Source organism: Stegodyphus dumicola, chromosome 9 (assembly GCF_044657685.1).
Source record: "Stegodyphus dumicola isolate Sdum_Otavi_A_Nest chromosome 9, ASM4465768v1".
NCBI classification, from domain to species: Eukaryota; Metazoa; Arthropoda; class Arachnida; order Araneae; family Eresidae; genus Stegodyphus; species Stegodyphus dumicola.
The window spans coordinates 68,982,067-69,002,667 of record NC_140776.1 but is presented as its reverse complement, the minus strand read 5'-3'; the positions used below and the strand labels follow the sequence as shown (position 1 = coordinate 69,002,667).

Below are 20,601 nucleotides of genomic sequence, written 5' to 3'. Positions count from 1 at the left end.
ATTAAATGCATTTTAAATCAATCAGATTAAAAATTAAAAAAAGCATTGTTAAGAACTGTGTGTAATGCTTTTAAATAGCTTGACTTGTTAGTCAATAATATATTAGATTAGAATAATATATTAGAAGGTAAATATGTTAAATTTTGCCAAATGGCAAGATTTGAATGAAAAGCGAAACAAGTTTACGACTGACAATATGAAGTCACATTTCAAAACTAATAGCCCTTTTAGATTAAAAAAAAATTTCTGAAAATAATTTGCAATGGTTCATTGGTATTATTTTACGCAAAATTCAGTAAAATGAAATTTACCCGTTGAAATCAGCACCAAATTAAACTTTGTAAATTCTAGCGCATGTTAAAGGTTGTCTCATCCAGAATTTTATTACTAACCATTCATTTCAGAGCAAAATAAAACAGTAATTGCCATTTATATGACAATCAATATCAAAAATTTAAATCTGCATTTTACGCAACATAGAAAAACTTCAAAAGATCTACTGTTTACCATGCAATTAAGGCATTTTATTCTGCTATCAACTCTACCAATTATTAATTCCATTAAGTATATTCAGTTTACTCTTTCTGCTCAATATATGCAATGTAAAATTTTCCATAAATTTATTAATTCATTTTATTTTGAGGTGAGCTTTTATTCAACTCTCAATGTCAACGAGAATGTTTAGTTCATTTTTATTCGGTCTCAAAAGAGAAATCAAAATACGTGGATTTATGTACGTGTATTTATGAATCAAAATACATGAGAAATCACAGTGAGAAAAGCACTGCTACCTTAAACTGTGATTATATATAACAAATGCAGTGAATTATAGTTAAAAAATAGTGAAAATATTTATATTTCTGAACTATTTCATATATAACATTTTCAGTTTCGCATATGTGGCAATTTAAGAACTTTTTTACGTATACCAATTTTTTGAAATATCTGCAAATTTTTGTATCTTCAAGGAAAGCTTATTCTTTCACCTTTAGTATATAAGTAATGGTAATTTACCAGATAAAATTACTTAATGGGGAATACAGAAAAATATCTAACCACTTACCTTTGTGACTTCATCTGCAAAGAGACTAAAAAAGTAGTTCAGCTAAATCTGCTATAATAAATATTTATAATAATGCTAAATTATGCAATATCTATTAATATGACAAATTTTTTTAAAGCTATTTATTTGGATGAAAAATAAACACATTCAGAAATTTATGGCACTATATTATGATTAACAGAGGAAAAACACTTTTCAAAATTCAAAATAGTTTTTATTAATCCAATTTATCACATTTTATTTGAATTCATAAAAAACAATCTTATATCCATGTATTCTTATGTATATAAGAACTCTTGCTAAATTGGATCTCTGTCATTGCCTTTCACAGCACCTAAAATAAAAAAAACACAATTACTATATGTGAATATAATTCATAATTAAATTTAAACAAATGACTATTAGAATGCAAATTAAAGGAAGCATTTAAAATATTTTAACATTTAGTACCTATAAACAGAGTAGCAATTATTTGATTTTTCGATTATAGTAAAATAAACATGGGGGATGCCTTTTAAAATTTTTTTATGTCAGAAAATAAACTCAAACCACCAGCTGAACATATGAGCAGTTTTATCAATCAGCCACTGGTAGGTAACCTGGATACGGAATCAACATATAAAGTTGCCAAGATAAAGAGAGAAACAAAATTATGATAATCACATTTTACCTATTCATAAAACTATTTTAAATTTAATGTGTAGGCAAGTCCAAAAAGAGTGAGAATGAATTTATTTTGCAACACAAAGTAAAGTCTTGCAGGAGCAAAAAAAACTTGTCTCATGAGATTGGCAAGTAAAAAATAATTAACTGCATCTGGTAACATTTATCTGACAACGCATAAGTAATTGTTAGCTACGTGCAGAAAATAAAATCTGATCAGGGGCGTAGCTAGAGGGGGGCAAGGGGGGGCATCTGTCCCCTAGTGCAGAATCCAAGGGGCGCAAAAACTGATGTTAGAACATTTTAGAATTAAATGTTTTCCATCCTTGGCAAGCAGTAGGGGGCGCGAAATCTTCAGTTGTCCCTGAGCGCTGAAAACCCTAGCTATGACTCTGAATCTGATCATGTTAATGCAATTTTAAACTTTTGAATTTAACCGCAGAAATTTACCAAAGAAGTACTTGTAACAGTAGTAAATGAAGATGTGGCTAATCTTTACTGTATGGTACACCTTGGTTTCTGTCTGAAAAAAAATCGCAAAGTGGTATTGGTTGTTTGTGAAATGAGGAAGCCCATTGTGTCAAATAAGTTTTTCGGTAACCCTAATGTTGATAATGTTGGCAAAAGTAGCCTTTTTTTTTTTTTTTGTCAATAAAAAGGAGTTATTTCTGCAAATATTGCCAACGTGCTGTGATAAATTTAGTTTTGGGCTACTTTTTTTAATAGTAAACCTTTTTTACGGTCCCAGGTGTTTGGTTCTTACCATTCTTTTCAATTGCTGTGTTTGGTTGCACGGAAGTGGTATGGTCTTGTATTTTGAACACGCTATTTATTATTTTGGTGTGGGTACCATCGTTTGAGTATGTCTGAGGTGACTAAGAGACGAAAAATTTAATTGAATTGCTTACCTGGAGGATGGTGGTGGGAAGCCTAAACATATGCATGTGAAAAAAAAGGTATGTTAAAAAAATGACGTTTTATTTATTTTTTTGTCTCTGTGTGTTAATTTTTGTTAGAAGATTTGTTGTTTAATGTTTTTATGTTAGGAAATATGTATTTTTGGTAACTTATTCCTCTCTGTTTGTGTATTTTTGGTTGTCTGTGTGGCGAATTTTTTATGGTAACTATGATATTTTTAACTTTCTGATTTTCTTAAAGTGAAAATAGATCAATATGTACATGGACACAGTTTGTGTATGTCTTTGACTTCTTATTTTGGTTTTGTGTAGCGGCCACCTTGAAATTGGTGCCGATCGTCTCAGGTGACGATCTTGATATAAAAAAAAGAAACTATTCGCCAAGGGTTACAGTAGAGTAAATTTTTACCAAAGATGTTCTACCATAATCATCATTTCAGTGGTTTAAACACTAGTGGAGCAGTATGCAGAGATGAAGATTTGAGTTTTGTTTACACAGCATGATGGTTTAGGCACTCCAGCCATTACAGTGAACAAAATTATAATAAACATAGCCACAATAATTGTCTATAAATATTGATGTATAACACCACATTAACTAATATATTTCTTATGCTAGTATATACAGAATCCTTAATCGAAGGGAAAATCAGAAGACTGTGCATGCATTTTCCTTTAACTGAAACATGGATTTGACCATACAAATCTCAGTCTTACGGGACATGCCACACTATGCAGATAGACAGTAAAAAGTGCTTGTGTAGTTTTTATTTGTTAGAGGTATGAAATAAATATACTTCTAGATTTTAATTTTTCTTTTCTTGTTTTACATTTGGATTACCTATCAAAAAGTAAGGAATTTTGATATTATTACAATATCGGAGTTAAAATAACAATTACTAGACATGTTAAAGTAATGAAAATTTTAAATTAGGTTAAAAAGTAACCCTTAATGTGGCATATTTTTGAATTAAACTCTATCGACATTAAAAACAACAAAACGTCCCTCTTTATTAAGGACATTAACTAATTTTAAATACGGAGCTATGAATGAATTTTTTCCCTTGCATGTTATAATAACTGAAACAAAATTACTCTGATACAGTCAAAATTCCTAAATGCAAGTACATAAAATTTACTTTAGCAATTTAAAGAGATGAGACACACTGAACACATGAATAAATTTCTATCAAAGAATAATTTATTAAATTTGGCCCGCTCCATAGTAAACTTTAACCATTAGATTACATTATTACACCATGTTATCAGTTTGAAAAGCAAGTCATATGCCAAATCTTGGATGTAAAAGAAATGCACAAAATAATATACAGATTATTGAAAAATGATGTATACCAATGTTTATAGATATGATTCAATGTAACAGAAAATTTACTGTCACAACCACATTTTTAAGTGAAATGCATTGTTTTAACATTTTACAATATTTAAGGTATAGCATTAAATGCAACATTATGTGCCTGGATATAAGTTAGTAAATTAAAAAAAATAATAATAATAATAATCAAAGAATGAATGTCATGAAAAATTTCAAAAACAAGCAGGATTTAATTTAGAAGACCTTTAGACACTTATGATAAATAAATTTGAGAATTCTTCACCCAGAATTAAATTATAATTAACTAAAACCAGTTTGACTGACCCTCTACAAAATCCTTCAGGTGCAATTTTTTCTAGCTTGAAAACCAAATTCTTCTCCACATGGTAATAACATCTTAACCAGTTGAAATTCCCGCAGAAAGTTTGATAACACAGTAATAGAATTAATAGAATAGAAAAATTAACACAAAAGTATAGACCATCATTTAAACTTAGCATTATTACAAATTTTGGTGCTTTCTGACTATCTGCAAAGCTGTGAAAATTGGCAAAATGGTTAGTTTATGGTTCATATCTACTGCTCTGTTCACAAGTAGTAATTCAAATAAGCACTTTATAAGAAACAAGAAATTTTAGGATGCACACACACAAAAAATATATAGTTCTGTAGAACTTTCTACATTATTCCGTAATAAACAGTAATATTTCCTAATTTTTTCTTTATCTAATTAATTAATTAATAGGGAAATAGTTAAATAATGCCGAATTCATTTTTAATGAAATGTAAAATTTTGCATGTATGGGACGACCACCTTCCGTCCAATATTTCTGAGAATATAAACAAATTTTGAATCTGAGAGTATCAGTAAATAAGTATATAGAATATCGCCTCTCAAACGACCAAATCTGAAAGTGACCAATAGTTCTGAGATTATAAATAAATATTGATATTAAGCATTATTTCTATAAGACAACCATCTCTATATAAGACCAAAGTTTCTAGAATCTTGGATAGTCATCAGAGATGTATCTTTACTGCGAAATTATCGCACGACTGTAATTCAATATCAATCACAGATCGCGCGATTGAAAAACATTTTCTGTCCTGTAATTAGAGGAAAAAAATTTTCCTTATGAGGTATTTCTCCCGCTTTCCTAGCGTGCCTTCGTGGTGTAATAGTTCTGCACGCTGGGCTGGTATTTCAGAGGTCCGTGGTTCGATTCACTGCGAAGGCGGTTGCTAATTTTTCATCTCTACGGCTTCCCAAAAAAATCCTAATGTCTCTACAGTGGCGCCCGAATTAAAAAGGTGTTGGATGAGGTATATCCACACCCAGGATTTAGTGATTGGATCCCCTTAAAAAAAAGTCGGCCTTTAAAAAGAGAAGTAATATAAAGTATTTCTCCCGCTTTCCTAGCGTGTCTTCGGCCCACCAGCGGCCGAGCGGTAAAGTCGCTGAAGCCTGGTAGTGCGATCCGAGGTTCGAATCCCGCGAACGGGCTGGCTGCATGGGTGTTTTCGTGGTTTTCCCCACGTGTAACGTGTATACGAGCCAGTTTCCCTTAGAAAGTCCTCCACGAAGACATCCTTCCCCTTAGGCAGATAGCCCCAGTGTGCTTTGCCATAATTAAATACACCACCACCACACCTAGCGTGTCTTCGTGGTGTAGTGGTTCTGCACACTGGGCCGGTATTCCAGAGGTCCGTCCTTCGATTCCCGGCGAAGGCAGTTGCTAATTTTTCATGTTTTCTGCTTCCAAAAAAAAATACCTAATGTTTCTATACCCAAATTTAAAAAAAAATTAGTTTCCGTAATTAAATATATCTATATCTAATTTTACCTATATTTGTAGTAGGGTTTGTAATCTGTAAGTAATTATACATGTAATTTATACATTTTTTATAAAAAAAATATATGTTATTTAGAATTTTGCAAATATTCTAGAAAATGCTAATCCATTGAAAAAAATCTTTTCCATAACTAAATAAATTTTTAAAAACGTCAGAAAAAATAGCAGTTAAAATTAATAACAAAATAACAAGAATAAATCATCAATCATATCAATATTTTTAATGTACAGCATTTAGAAACAACTTAGTAAAATACATATGAAAAATAAAATAATGTGCAAGTTTCAGATGTGCAATGTCAAAAAATTAAAACTGGTAAATTTGAGAACAAATATCCTCAAAATGTTTGACAACGAAAGTCCTCCGGGCAATGCAGAATGAATGTCCTCAGGATGTGAAATTGGTGAACTCCTCAGGCCATCTGAGAATCAACATCTTCAGGACATCCTGTCATATCCCGGGACATAGCGACTTAAATAAGACATCCTCAGGATGTTAAATTACGATCTCCTCAGGACATCTGAGAATCAACATCCTTAGGACATCCTAAGTATGTCCCGGGATATTGCGACTTAAATAGGACATCCTGAGGATGTTTTGTGCTATGGGGGGTATGTCATAGTCCTGGCAATTGTCATCAAATTCCTTGAAGATTGAGTTGGCAACTATCGACCAAAGTACTGGTCCAAGGCATGAGCCCTGGGGGCATCCTTTCTTTAGGTGATGTCTGACTATACCATCGTTCGCTGCATACTGGAGTGTGCGATCGCTGAGGTAACTATGAATTAGCTCTTGTAGTTCTGCCGGGCAGTTCATCTGAGATAAAGCCTGCATAACGTCTGGCCACCACAGGGAGTCAAATGCTCCCTGGATGTCCAGACTAATGATCAAGGAGTGGTGCCCCTTGCTTCTGTTGCACTCTATCAAGTTCATTAACTTGGAGATGACGTGTTCTGTAGAAAGTCCTCCTCGGAAGCCAAATTGCCTGGGGTCTATGGAATTGTTTCTTTGTAGGAAAAAATTTAGTCTTCCAAGTACTACCCTTCTAGCAGCTTGCCAAACGAGGGGATGAGACATATTGGCCTGTAGGATGTGGGTTGCTGTGGATCTTTGCCCGTTTTATGGAAGAATGCTACCTCTGCATTTTTGGTCGATTTCGGAAAGTGTCTATTCTTCCAACAGGCACCAATGTACTCTTCGACTAGGTCAGGCGCAAAAGCATAAATCATGCCTATTACGGCATTGTCTAGCCCGTCCGGGCCTGGGCCTTCTTTGTGTTTAGGTGTTTGACGATAGCCTCTATCTCATGCCTAGTAGGAGGGGGTTCCAAAGAAGTCTGATATCTGGTGAAGTTATTGAATGAAGTTCTTATCTCTGATTGCGCAAGGTTGTCATCTGTCGGTAGGTCTTCTTTGAAGAGTGACTTAAGTATGTAGCTGATTGCTTCGGTTGCACTAGTGGCTGTTGGAGCTACTGACAGGGGGATTTGTGTTGGTCTAAAGACCTTGTTGGTTGCAATCTTGAAAACCTTGTCGTATTTCTCAACGGTGCGAGAGCAGTATTCGCGCCAGGAGTCTTGCTTGGCTATAGAGATCAGTCGCTTATATTGCGCTTGTTGTATTTTGTAACGGGCGAAGAGTATCCTGCGGACCATTGTCTCCTGTGTGGATTGAGCTTGCCGTCTCAGTTTTCTGAGTTTGACAATTGGGGTGTCCACCATGAGGCTGATGTCCAAATTTTAATTTTTTTTGTCTTGAAAGTCTTGCGGCAGGCATCAGTGCATTGGTCAATTAATTGGTCATAGGCTTTGTCTAGAGCTGCTCTGGTCGTGCTATTCTGAAGTGCTGTTTTAATAGAGAGGATGAAGGGAGAAAGGTGTTGTTCCAGTTTTTGTGTCCCACCATATGCTGTCTTAAATCTTTGTTTAATTACAATGCTGCGTGGGGATTGGAAGTTAAACATGATAGCTTGATGGTCACTAAGAGAAGGGAAGTCTGCTACTGTCCAGGCTGCAATATGTGAGGATAGCTGTGGTGTTGCCAAAGAGAGATCAGGCCAGCCTCTGGCACGTATTGTGTCAAAGGTGGGAGGGGAGTCGCTTTTATTGAGGATGACCAATCCATGAGAACTTATGAAATCTATGACAGGAAAGGAGCGAGGACTGTCTGTTGGTGAGCCCCCAAAGGCGGTTAGCAGCGTTAAAATCCCCGCAGATCAGGATGTGGGTTAGAGGAGTAAGAAGTCAAGTTCAGTTAGGAGTTCGTTGATACTGAGACTAGGGGGAAGGTAGCATGAAATGACCATGAGGCTTCCCTCTATTGAGTCCAGAATGATGGCAATTGTGTGGTTTGTCGTTCTCCAGACCATGGGATTCATTGCACCGTTATAGACGATCATAGCTAGCTTGTTATGGGAAAGAAAAATTTTGTTGTGTGAAGTTGAGCCAACTGGAAGACCTTCTTTAGTAATATAAACCTCTTGAAAGATACCTAAGTCCGCCTGCTGTTGGAATTGGACATGCAGCATGTGACTTGTGGCTACTGAGGATCTTTGTAAGTTACATTGGATGACTTTGAGAACTGGAATTCTTGATCTTTGGGTGTTATCTATTGTTGTCCTGTCTTGAACTAGCCGCGTGGTGGCAGTCGTGATCTGTACCTTGTTGCTGATTTGCCAATGTGCAGTTTTTGCATATAGGATGCTCCTTGCAGGATCCTATGGGCATGGAATGTGGGCCTGCGCACTGCACACAAGAGGGTTGTTCTTGGCAATTCCTGCTGATGTGGCCTAGACCTTGACAGTTGAAGCAACGAGGGACACGGAGGTATCTTCTAAAAGGGCAGGAGAAGAAGCCTAAGTAGATGCGGCCGCTAGATCCAAGCCTGTTGAAGTAGTCCCTATCCAATTGGATAATCTAGTTATTCTTGTAGTTGGATTGGTGTAGGGGAGTTCTTGGGTGGATAGCTCCTACTTTGTTGGACGGGAGATGTAACTCAAATGCCGTAACGATGTCTTTTGTAGTGAATTCTTCCGGTGCACCAAAGAGGATTATCGACTCTCTTCTTGGCTTTGGCGCTCGATGGGTGAGTGAATCTTTTAAAGATGGTACTTGTTCTATTGAAATTTTCAGCTTGAGTAATTGCTCGCGGGTGTTACACCTGACTAAAAGCTCTTTGGTTCTTGTGGTGCGAATCTGCTCTATAGGGATGCCCAATCTAGAGGGGTTTAGCTAAGAAGTAAGCTGCTTTTGGATGGTAATCCGGGAAGTGGTGGAATCTATGGGGGCTAGAAGTAGGACGTTGTCCGACAGCTTTTTCTGTGGCCGTTTCTTTTTCCGTTGAATCAAGGTGAATGGACCTCCCTCGTGTTCTTGAACTTCCTGCTGTGCCTCTGCAGTGGTGGGGAGATGAGAGGAGGTTGGAACAGAAACTGATGTTGAGGAAGGTTCGAATAATGTTAGCAATTTCTGCAGGGAATCTACTTGTCCGTTGTAGACTTCCAGTTGTGCTTGATGGGAGTTTATTATTAATTCCTGTTCAAGCACCAATTTCTGAGCCAGGTCCACAAAGTCCAGGATTATTTTGAGATCCTCTTTGTTCAGTTTGCGTTTGGCGTTGTTGGCTGCCAGGAACCGGGAAATGAAGGCGATCTGAGCCAAAAAGTTCTGCGTTCTTGAAAGGGATAAGTCGATTACGGGTGGACACGGTAAGCCTTCTGATGTAACGGAGGGGGGTGCGGAGGGAAGGAGTGAGGAGTCTTTAGCGGCCATTAGAAAATGGTCATATGATGAAATGGCATACACAGTGATTGACAACAGTATTATGACTGATAAAATGGCGAAGTAATAATAAAGGTACTATACACTTATTGGTGTAAAGTAACAGGTCTTAAATGCAGCTTGCAAAATAATTAACAAGGATTTGGTGTAGGTGACAAAATGGCCGACATACAGGATTTAGAAAAAAAAATTAAACATACATATGCTAATACAAAATTAAAACACTAATTAATGCAATTAAACAAAATTGATAATATAGAATGGTGGAGTAATAAATTCCAAGTTAATAAATACTTCTTTAGATGGTAAAATACCACAATTCATTACTGAGAAATTGATTTACAAAAATAAAGCAGTTGTTTAAGACTTAGAATCTGTCAACTGTAACTCTGTCAACTCTTAGATACTGTCAACAGGTAATATCACATATACGCTTATTAATGTAGGCAATTAAAGAGATAATGCAGTACCAAATATAGACATAACATAAATTAGCACTCTGACTCAACAACGAAAATAGCCTAACGAGATTAATTTAACAATGAATAAATGATGTACTTAAGGTATAAATGCAACATTTTAGAGTAAACAATTAGATATATGAACAGTCGTTAATAATGAAAATCATGAATGCAAGCATTTTAAATACGATTAAAAATCTGTAAATAGCTGGGATATTAAATAGAAAACTCCCCTTAAGTTTCTTAACTGCCTAAGCGGCTAGGTTTGAAGATTAATTACTAATTAACAAAAACACATTTTAGCAAGAGATCATTATAAACCACACTAAAGTATATGTAGATTAAGATTAAGAGCTTAGTAAATGTATAAGAACATTTCAAATCAGTTAAAAATTGCTTAAAAGTGACTGTAGCAGCCGAATTTACTTCAGTAAATACTCTAAGACCTGGTTATGCTGAATAGAACCAGTGTTCATAACTTTTATACATATTAATTTTTTTAATTAAACAAAAAGAATGATCAAAATTCTGCCTCGACAAGTTTGCCAAACTTGATCTACTATACTGATATAAAAATTTTGGTTGTTCTAAGTATATTACAAAAATATGACACTTTATATTACAAGAGGTACATTGAAGAGTTGACACGCAGACGGGAACCAGTGAACATCTTACTATTAAGATTGCTGTTGCATACAAGATATTACAAAAACATAGTTATCAAACATTTAGATGTGATGTACAAAGAGAAACTTTCAGTTAAGAGTAGAATAGGCGTATTAAATGCTAATAGCTGTATTACAATTAATATAAACTATTGAGTTAAAATTGTTCAATCATAGAAACTGTGATACAAAGGCCTGTTACTAGGCTCTATTGAGCTGTGTATGTGACCTTTGCCAAGGACGAGTTGTTGTTGCGTCCTCTTGGCAAGATGGCTGACGTAAAAAATCAGAGTCAACAGTACAAAATTACATAAGATATTACGATTTAACTAACAATGCTTTTACATGAATTATCAAAGATATTAGGAAAATACACAGCTCAATAGCAAGTTAAAAATTTGCCTACTTTGGTAATGATGAGATGAACTTGTTACAACGAGGTAATCCAAAGAAATGAATTTTACACAATTAATGCACTAATTTTGAGACTTAGAAAAAAAAAAAAAATCCCATACACTTATCCTATGCTTCACAATGCTGTAAACTCGCAATGAAAGCTAACAATGACACAACAATAGACGAATCACAAGAACACTTGTTACTTGAAAATAACTTCACGCACAAACACAAAACTTATATCGAATTGCTCCGCTAACACTTAGACAACTGATTATCAACTTTGTTTGCACTTTTAATTAGGATTTCCGCTAATTACGAAAGATAATCCAGGAACTTCAACACACACGTCTTTCCTCCTCGGCGGAGGGATGGGCTCTGTTGTGTACATGGGCAGAGCCAATGTATTGCGCAATGCCGAGGTTGTGCGCGGTGCCTAGTTTGTGCAATTTTAGGATGTTTTTTAAGTGAAAATAGATCGATGTGTACATGTGCAAAGCCAATGTAGTGCGCAATGCCGAGGTTGTGCGCGGTGCCTAGTTTGTGCAATTCTCGAATGTTTTTTTAAGTGAAAATAGATCGATGTGTACATGGGCAAAGCCAAGGTTGTGCGCGGTGCCTAGTTTGTGCAATTCTAGGATGTTTTTTAAGCGAAAGTAGATCGATGGGTACATGGGCAAAGCCAATGTAGTGCGCAATGCCGATGTCGTGCGCGATGCCTAATTTATGCAATTCTAGGATTTTTTTTTAAGTGGGAATAGATCGATGTGTACATGGGCAGAGCCAATGTAGTGCGCAATGCCGAGGTTGTGCGCGGTGCCTAGTTTGTGCAATTCTAGGATGTTTTTTTAAGGGAAAATAGATCGATATGCACAAGGGCAAAGCCAATGTAGTGCGCAATGCCGAGGTTGTGCGCGGTGCCTAGTTTGTGCAATTATAGGATGTTTTTTAAGATGAAAATAGATCGATGTGTACATGGGCAGAGCCAATGTAGTGCGCAATGCCGAGGTTGTGCAATTCTCTGATATTTTTAAGGTGGACATAGATGGATGTGTACATGGACACCGAGCTTTGATGTTTTTCGAGCGAATACGGATCGTTGTGTACAAAGGAAAAAGAGATAATGTGTGATGACGAGCTGTAATGTAACGTATGTTATATGCAATGTTTAACATATCGTTTGTGTATTTTAAATTTGTATTGTTGTTTTAATTGTGAATTATATTTAAGACATCATTTTTCATTTAAATTGTATTTTTAATTTTTTGGTTTTGATATGTTTATAATGCTTTCCGACTTACGATATATATCGATAGCCCGACGATCTACTCAACAGTAGCAGAACTGTAAACTTTGACCCTATAAGTACCTTTTACCTCATTATTATAATACGTAGTGTTTGCAATCGTAATCGCACTTGATAATATGAGTTCTTTGATAATACAGTGTCTCAGAAAAGTGATGAGACACTTGTGCTTTACAAAAGGAAACTGTAATAAAATAAATTAAAAAAACATGTAAAAATTTTTTGTGGGTGTGTTTCATACTTAAATTTAGTATCAATTATTACATAACATACATTTTCTCAAAATATTAATTTAATAAAACTACAATTGTTTAGAAAGGAGCAAAAAATGGTTCACATAAGTGATGGAACACCATTAGATACTACTACGTACTATGCAACAAAAATCGTCTGAAGTAAGCAATAAAAATATTTCTTTGGGTTTTTATTTTTACTCAAAAGCAATTGGCAATAATTTATAAAATCGTCTGCAGTATTTCTATCCAGTTTGTTTTGGAATTTTTGTGTTTTTACTCCCTCGTAAATTAAATAGGAAGTATAGTAATCGCGAAAAGCTTCAGGCTCCATATTTCAACGAAAACATCCACTTCGACTGCTTTCGAATGCAATTTAACGATGTTTTTGCGTGATATCTGTACGTAAGGACAGAATAAAAGACTCTTTTCCTCCAAAAAAACTAAAAAATGAATTCTGAAGAGAATTTTTCGTGGCGTCTGTACGAACGTATCTCGCATAAATCAAAAACGAGTAGCCTCAGAACGTTGAAATTTTCTATATAAGACTACTATAACATGTAGATGTGCACCTCGTATTTTGGTTTCAATCGGCCGCGCCAAACATATATAAATAAATATATTTATAAATATATCCACTCTGTTACCCGGCTCAGTGATCTCAGTTTCTTTACTCTTATATGTTTGTAAATTGTAAATTTTTTGCTTTAAAAATGATTGAATTATGTTGTTTTTATCTTCCGGTTAAGGGTTTTATGCCTTTAGTAAATCTGTATGCAATATTTTTTGAATTATCAACAATTTTAAAATTGTTTAAGTGCCGCAAAGCCTAATTTGATGGCGGCCATTGATGTTTACATTTGAAACAGGAGACTAGTGGATTTGTTGCCAATCTAGAGAAACTTAGCTTCGCAACAACAAAGATAACGCCTTCGTTTATTATTGCGAATTAAATCATGCTTAATCATTTCTTGAATTTTTTCGAGGAAATAAGCGTTTGAGATTTACTTCGTAATTTTAAATACAGATATTTTGAGTTTTTATGTATATTTGCGTTGTCGCGAAGTGAAAACTGAATTAATTGAATGAGAAATACTCAATCGTCTGCGAAAAACTGTTTCTTTTTTGTTTTGTTTGCTTAATTTCTTTTATACATAGTTCTAGCTTTATTATAGTATTTGAATAGAACATGTGGCAACGATTAGATAATTCTTTAAATGATATAAATTTTGTGCATTCAGAGTTATAATATGAACGAAATATAATACTGTTAAGTAAACCTAGTGCCAGAGTGTCGCTATGGTAAACAAAGTGAATTTAAAAAAAAATGCATTTATTCTATTGTGGTTTATGCACTGTCGGCGAAGTAGGTTTAATTCAATCTAATAAGCTTAAATAAAATGCAAGAAAAATTGCGTATAATTTAATATTCCGTACGAGGAAGTCATGTGGTGTACACATCAGATTTTTTATCTCTGTGCAGCTATGAATGCTAAACGAAAAGAAACTTTACCTGAAATTCGAAAATTAGTTAGTAATTTGCATATTGAACGTGGAAATTCTATTAGAGAAACTGCTGAAACAGTTAACCTGAGTCATTCAACAGTTTTCAATATCATTAAACGATATAAAAAGAATCATATGATTCAGAATAAAAGAAGACCTGGCCGACCATCAAAGCTATCCAATGGAATAAAGCGAATTATCGTTCGAAATATTAAAAAAAAATTCAAGAATGAGTGCTCCTAAAGTTGCTGCCTGATTTACAAGCATTATATGGGGTAATTGTTAATCCTGAGACTATTGGAAGAGTAATTCGATTTGCTGGATATCACGGTAGAGCAACCAGGAAAAAATTCTTCGTGAGTGAAAAGAATAGAAACCTCAGACTGGCTTTCGCAAAATCCAACATAAATAAGAATTCGGATTACTGGAATGAAGTTATGTTTGCTGACGAGAGTAATTTTAATATATTTGATTCTGACGGTAGAATCCTGGTGTGGAGAAAACCCAGGGAAGAATTTCGCAAACAGAACTTGGTGCCAACAGTAAAACATGGTGGAGGAGGAGTTATTTGTATGGGGGTGTATGTCGTTCGCTGGAGTTGGTAATCTTGTTTTTATTGACAGTATAATGGATCAGTACAAGTATATTGACATTTTAAATCAAAAGTTTAAAATCTTCAGCACGAAAATTGAACCTTCATAACGATTTTAAATTCTACCAGGACAATGACCTCAAGCACACTGCTTTGAACGTTAGACTCTGGCTGCTGTATAACTGTCCTGAAATAATAAAAACACCAGCACAATCTCCAGACTTAAATACCATAGAGAATATTTGGCAAGAATTGGAATCAAGAATTCGCCAACACACCATTTCTTCAAAACAACAATTAAAATCGGTGCTTCAAGAAGAATGGTGTAAAATCACTCCAGAAATCGCAAAAAAATTAGTCGAATCCATCCCAAGAAGATTAAATCATGTTTTAAAATTAAAGGAGTTCCAACAAAATATTAAAACCTTTTAAAAAGTAAAATTTTTGGATAAATATTTGATGGAAAAGTAAGTGTCCCATCACTTATGTGAGCCATTTTTTGCTCCGTTCTAAACAATTGTATTTTTATTAAATTAATACTTTAATTTTTTGAGAAAATGTATGTTATGTAATAATTCTTACTAAATTTAAGTATGAAACACACCCACAAAAAATTTTTACATGTTTTTTTAAATTTATTTTACTACAGTTTCCTTTTGTAAAGCACAAGTTTCCTATCACTTTTGTGAGACACTGTATGTGTGTGTGTATGTGAAGCATTGCTTAGTGTTCTTAATTTGTAGTATTTATTTTCTTATAATATTTTTTTCCATTGCGAGAAATTAAATTTTTTATTTATTTATGTGTAGAATTCTAGTATGCCTGCCTACAGGGAATACACTGTCTACCAATAAGTATTTGGACACCTCTGATAGAAAAGAAAAACTAACTTTATTCAAAATCAATACTTGGTAGAGCCTCCACGAGAGGTAGTTACGGCGTGGATCCTCCGGGGCATACTTTCCACAAGTCTTTGTATGACAGCTAATGGTATTTTCTTCCACTCGGCTTGGAGAAGACATAGAAGTTCCTTCACCGATTTTGCACGGGTAGTGCACCCCTGAATTCGGCGATGCAACTCGTCCCAGAGGTTTTCGATAGGGTTCAGGTCTAGACTCTGCGCAGGCCAGTCCATTCAATGAACTCCATTGGCACAATACCAAGCCTTGGTTAACGTCGAAACATGACAACTGGCATTGTCGTCCTGAAAGTAACAGGGGTCCAACCCGGAAAACTGCCACAAAGTAGGAAGCACTTTGTCATCCAAAATAGTGCAGTAGGCATCGGAGTTGAGCTTACCATGAATGGAGACCAAGGGTCCCAGCCCATACCAGGAGAAACACCCCCAGACCATAATTCCACCTCCGCCGAACTTGACTGTTGGCACAATGCATTCTGGCAGGAGACGTTCTCCAGGTAGACACCAGACCCAGACCCTGCCATCCGAACGGTAAAGGGTGAACCTTGATTCGTCACTCCAAAGAACCCGTTTCCACTGATCTACGGTCCAATTTCGATGTGCTTTGCACCACATTAACCGAGCAGCACGGTTGGACTTTGTGATCAAAGGCTTATGTGCAGCAGCACGACCATGAAAACCAAGCAGATGTGCTTCCTTACAGATGGTATTCATTGAAACAATACTCCCGGATGCCTGTTGAAACTCCTCGCGGATGAGGCCTATCGGTTGGGTGCGGTTCTTCCAAATTTCTCAGAACAGCACTCGTCGGTCTCTATCCCCCAGTTTCTTTGGTCTGCCGATTTGGGGCACATTCCGACAATCACCGCTCACCTTCCACTTCTTAATCACATAGGCCACTGTCGATATTGGATACTTCAGATCGCTAGATATGTCCCTTAAGGATCGGCCACATTTGTGATACCCGATAATTATACCTTTCTCGAAATACGAGAGCTCCGAACTGCGAGGCATCTTGCATGCGACTAAAGCCGATGCTGTTTCCTACACGATATATACCGGCGGAGTCCGTGGCGTACCTTGGGACCGCAGATATCGTCATTTGCATAGGTGTCCAAATACTTATTGGTAGTCAGTGTATAGTGTGATTTAGGAATTTAAGAACCTGTTTTTCATTAATGTGAAGTTTAAAATTTTTAGAAAATAATGAAAATTGTCTACTTACTGGTATATAAGGGATTATGTTGTTACGTAACAAAACGTTAATTTGTAAATATGATAAAATAGTTATGTTCCAGAGTATTAATTTAAAAAAAACTTTTTTTATTTGTATAAATGCTAAAACTTAAAAATCTTTAAAAATACTAAAGCTGTATGAAATACAAGTATGAGAGACTGCGACGTTCTTTATCGTTGTAATAACTGGTAGAATTCGCTTACTGTATCATTATAATTTTAAATATAAACAATTTATTATACTTATTTTCCGTTACGCCTAAGCTCAGAAATGTAAATTTAAAGAATTTGATGTTAATTTACAATAATAAACAATTCATTATTTTTTAAAGAGAAAATAGAAATTACGCGTAGCATGGAGAATACATTGTGACGTCACACCAAATTATTTATTAAAGGTGAAATAGCTAAAGGTTTCCGGTATTGTTTTTAAAATTGCATCCTTTTAACCTTAATCATTTTTATTAATCATTTCTTAATATTTCTTTCTCTTAAAATCGTGTATAATATTCGTAAACCTATTTCTATTATCCACGATTTCTGGTGAAATCAAGATAGCCGCCATTTTTTGAAACACAGAGTTTCGAAAATCTGGATGGCAACCATTTTTCAAAACAACGTATTTGATGTGCTTTGGCGCCAAACCAAATTCGCCAAACTTTGAAGGTGAGCTATACTAAAGCTGTTCCGACGAATGCAAAATTGAAGAGCGAATTAGAGCTTTTGAGCTACAGAAACTTGGATTGGAAGCAATGGCTGCAAGAGCACAGCTGGTAGAAACCTGAGCAGCCTTTAAAAATCAGAATTCCGGATGTCATGCCACGTTTCAACCCTAAAGAAGATGCAATGTATTTATTTCTGGTGTTATTTGAGCGTCAAGCTAAAATTATGAATATACCTGCTGAAAATCAAGTGACTGAACTTATTTCATTGCTGTCTCCTGATATTATTCAACTTATTGCTAGAGAACCAGAAGCGGACGTGAAAAAATATGAACATGCAAAAAGCTATATTGTACAGAGATTTAAATTAAGTGCCGAAAAATTTCGACAACTATTTAATAAACACCAAAAATCTACTGAAAGTACTTGGTATCATTTCTACTATGAATTAAAGCATTATTTAGAAGGATGGCTTAACGGATTAAATATTAAAACTTTTGAACAGCTAAAAGATCTCATACTGGTTGATCAAATTAAAAAGCGTACTTCTCCTGATTTCAATGAACATTTTACGGATGAATGGACTACCATCATTTCATCTACTGAGATAGTTAAGAAAATTGAAGATTTTGAAGATGTTAGAAAAACAATAAAACCGAAATTTTCTGCAAATCAAACTGACAGAATTAACAAAGCATCACTTAAAGTCAATCCCAAAACAAGAACACAGAAAATTTATGACAAAAGATATCGACCGCGTTGTTTCAAGTGTGGATCATACGAACATTTTAAGCCTCAATACCCTCGCTTAAAGCCAAATGAAAAGGTAAACTGCGTATTTTCGAACGATGATTTGTTAGAGACATATACAATTAACGGTTTTTTTAATGGGTATGAAATACCTATTCTTCGATAAACAGGTGCAACAGTAGATGTTATTTCTTAAAAATACATACTTAACGCAAAAATGACTGGAGAACATGTCAGGGCGCAATATCTGTTAAATGACCATCTAGTGCAGCGTTTCCCAACGTGGGGCCCATGCCCCACAAGGGGGCAATGCGACTGTTAAGGGGGCAATTCGAAAATGGACTCTCCAGAGTTTAAGAGGACAAAGGAAGTTCAAATTTCTATATATGCTTCAAGGAAGTCAAAAATTTTCGAAATTTCATTTTTATTTCCCAAAATAAAGAAAAATGCAAGTGATGCATACGTAAAAAGTTTTTAAATTGCGGTGCACTTTAAATATTTTATGAAGAATTTTCGCTGTAGACATGAACATTTAAATGCTTTTAAAGGGCATTTAAATAACTGACACATTATGCTTTCTAGACGTTTTTCGCACATTTCAGCCAATGAATTTATTTTATTTTTTTACTGTAGAAATGGCAATCGGTATATTATTTTTTCCTTGAGTGGCAACAGCTCAAGGAAAGCTCAGCTTTCAGCTTTGTTTATATTGATCTTGTATTTATTTCTTTCAGCCCTAGTGAAATGAGGGGTGCAAGCAAGAAAAAAAGTTCGTCAGTATTCGGAGGTATATTTAAAATTTGGTTTCGTACCCGGTCGATAAATGGTCACCTTTTGCCTTTTATGCCAATAATGCCTGACCAACGAATCAATGAAACTAGGTGGTCTTGAAGCACATTTGAAGGCGAAATATAATGCTGATATTAATTCAGATTTGAATTATTTTCACACTTTAATATTACTCTTTTTTTCAAAAATTTTCCTTAAAGTCTCTAATTACTGCTCATAATGCAACTGTTAATCGTGCTCTTGAGGCTATTTCTGAAATTTCATTACTCATCACTTAATCTGGGAAAAGCCGTACTATAGGGGAGAATTTAATCAAACCATCAATATCAGCATTTAAAACTGTTTTAGAAAAAGATGACAAAGACGTTAAAGCTGTGCCACTAAATAACAATACTGTTTGCAGAAGAAAGATGAAATGAGTGAGGATATTGAAATACAACTTGTTGAAAAGCTGAAAACAAGAAAATTTTCGATGCAAATGGATGAACCAACTTTGAGAGACAGTGAGGCCGTACTTGTTACTTATGTAAGATATATTCATAAAGAGGATTTTGCCAAAGAAACGTTCTTCTGTAAATCATTAGAAAGCACCTCTACCTACAAAGATATTTATAGTAAGCTAAAAAATTACTTAGATATAAAAAATATACCAATAAAAATATAATGCATCTTGTACTGCAGATGGTGCTCCTAATATAATGGTTGAAAAATAAAATAAATCACAGAATTTGAAAAAAGGTTGCTTAAAATTGACAAAAGATGAGAATCCAGAAATGCATCTTGTGCATTGTGTTATTCATAAAAACCTGGTTAAAGTGTATCAGTGCTATAAAAGCTAGGGCTAAATGTAAATGTCTTTTCAAGTTATTTTATGAAGAACAAAATGAAGACTATATGAGACTTATACTTCACACAGCAGTAAGAATGCTGTTGAAAGGGAACTGCTTGGAAAGATTTACGGAACTATTTGATACTCTTAGTTATTTTTTAAGTGACAAACCTGAAATGAAAAATCCGTTAACGGATGATAACAAGCCATTTGCGAGTTATTTAGCCGATATCTTTGAAAAATTAAATATATTAAATAAACAACTTCAAGGAGCAAATAAAGCTTATGTCGATGCAAAAGTAAAGATATTCGGTTTCATTATCTTTGTTGAATTATCACAAAAATTTTGAAAAGTTTCGTTGGCTCTAAAAATGTGATGTGACGGATACTGCTATACTTGTTATTGTCGATCATCTGAAAAATTTATCGACTGATTTAAAAGATTTTGTTATTGAAACAAAATTGATTTCCCAACTTGGTTGATGCAGCCAATGCTAGTGGATTTGGCTGATATTTCAAATATGCAGTAAAAGGAACAACTTGCAGAAATTCAAAATGATGAGTCAAGTAAATCTTTATTTAATATAAAAGGAGCGATGACATAGCTTTGTGAGGAAACTAGAATCTGATATCCAAATGCAACAAA

General features: G+C 34.8%; 1 protein-coding gene across 1 annotated transcript in view; it reads right to left on the bottom strand.

The window, feature by feature from the left end:
• Positions 1-1,269: 1,269 nt before the first annotated feature.
• Positions 1,270-20,601, bottom strand: part of LOC118204674 (recQ-mediated genome instability protein 1-like) — a 122,214-nt gene continuing 102,882 nt past the window's right edge. Inside the window, exon 14 of the mRNA XM_085823556.1 lies at positions 1,270-1,397. The gene's annotated coding sequence lies outside the window, so the exon portion shown is untranslated. The remainder of the gene's footprint in view (positions 1,398-20,601) is intronic.